The following is a 2,298-nucleotide window of genomic DNA, read 5'->3' on the forward strand; positions in this document are numbered from 1 at the left end:
TTCATTGCTATCATTTTGTCATGTGTTTTCATTTCCTTTGTTGTGTGTGTGTATCACTACAGGTTTCTTTGTTTAACATATTTTCTGTTTAATTCAATTAGTTTTCTTGCGTGTGTGTGTGTGTCTTGATTTATGATGTGCAATACAACAAAACACAACAAACCCATTGCCACTAGTGAATTCCAACTCCTAGAAAACCTATAGGAAAAGTATATCTCTTCTCTACGACAGTCCATGAGGTCAGAAAGTCTGATCTCTCTACTAAGGAGTGATCGATGGGTTTGAACTGCTGACTTTTCAGTTAGCAGCCCAATGTGTAACTTGATTTGCCAAGAGGCTTAATGAGAAGTTTATTAGTTTTCTTTAAGGATACCCTGTGATATATTAATTTCTTCACAAATTTTAAAAGGTATGTTTTATGCAGAAATTGACTTGACTTCCTGTCCATTTGAAAGTCCTGTAATGGTACGGTCTATTGCCTCTGTTTACTTCCAATGACCTGCATTTGCAAAACGAGGTTGTTTAGTTTCATTTTTGTAGCTGTGCTTTACTTCAGAGAGTTCTGTATCTGAGAGGATTTCTGGATGGTGTTTCCATGGATGCTACTTTCAAGTCATTGTCACTGTTGTTCTCTGTCCAAAGAACTTCAATTCCTTTCCATTCTGTTTATCTTTAAATATCCCAATACCACCATCAAATTCGAAGGACAATTCTGCTGAGTATATCATTCTTGTTTGCATTTTGTTGTTGTTGTTCAGAGTTGTATATATGTATTTTGTTGGTCTTCTCCCTTCATGGTTTCCGCAAAAAGAAAAAACAAAAGCCCAGAGTGTAGTCAGCATGCTTCTCCTTTGGAGGCAGCATTTTGTTTTCATAAGCTAATTTCAGAATTCTTTCCCTGCCTCTTGTTATGGAAAGTTTGATTGTAATATGTCTCCATGATTGTCTTATGGTATCTATCATGTTTGGGTCTTGTTCACCTTCTGGAAAACATTTACTTTCATATTTCATGATATTATAGAAGTTTTCTTCTAACACTTTAACAATCATCTCTGTGAACCTTTTTTTATTTCCTTTCAGGCTCTGAAATTCTGTTCACTGCTAGTTATTTCTCTTGAGAGTATTCCAAAATTTTTCTTTGAATTTTATTGTCTTTCTTTATTCTTTACTCTGATTGGTCTTATAACTAGTTAATATTAAGGGATTTGTCTTCAGTTTTACTAATCTGATCTTTGCCTACTTAACAGATTATCAGTTTCTGAAATCTTATTAACCCATGAATTTCTATTTCTTGTCTTTGTATGATTTTGAATTCCATTTATTAAGTCAGTTTAGTTTTGTAGTGCTTTATTAAATATTTATGAAATTTTGTCTGTGGTCCTTGATTTTCTCTGTGACTTTATCAATCTTTTTTCTCAAGTCCTTGAAAGCACCTAAATATAAGGGTTTTGTGTGTGTGGGTGTGAGTGTATGTTTAATAATTCTTTATCATACAGTTTCAATGCTATTTCTTACTCAAAAGGTTTACTGGTTCTGTACTATAGTCACATATTTGAGCCACTCTGTCTTGTTTTTTATATGTGAACTAAAATATCTGTTATCCCCGATACATATATGATGGTGGTATATTTGTATTTAATTGGTGATTACTTGCTGGTATGTATGAAACACCATTGCCTGTCTCCTGGGTGTTGTAGAGAATGGGAGTATATTTGCAATTCTCTGTTCACTGGCTGCACATGAAGCACAATGAAGGTGGACTTGGCTGTTGTTGATCACTACCTACCATTATGCTTTGATTCACATGTTATCCCCCTTGTTATCTCTATGATGCAAGTCATAAAATATAATTTAGCAATCTCAAAATACGGTTTCAGAATTGAATATGGTTACTAAATATTCACATTAATAGAATAGACTTTATCATTTTTAATAAGCCAATTTTTCTTAAATTATAAGTTTCCAAAATACAGTCAATATAGCTACAGTGTTTAAAGAAGATTCTATGAAACACCGCAATCAATACTTTGAATATTGTCAGAACTACAATATTTATGTAATAGAAAGTAGGTGTTTGAACATATGACTACACAATAAGTTTTCTTTAATAAAAAACCTAAAATGGGGAAAAAGAAACAGATGAAATTTTGCTAAGAAAAGACTTTGACATCTCATAGTTCTTAGTCATTGTTTCATCTATATATACACTCATTACTGTAATCTCTTATTTATTCATCCCCTGCATTTTTCTTAGTTATTTATTATCTACATTTATTTTCTTACCAAAGAAAGAATGGT

This window comes from Tenrec ecaudatus, chromosome 3 (genome assembly GCF_050624435.1).
Source record: "Tenrec ecaudatus isolate mTenEca1 chromosome 3, mTenEca1.hap1, whole genome shotgun sequence".
Lineage (NCBI taxonomy): Eukaryota > Metazoa > Chordata > Mammalia > Afrosoricida > Tenrecidae > Tenrec > Tenrec ecaudatus.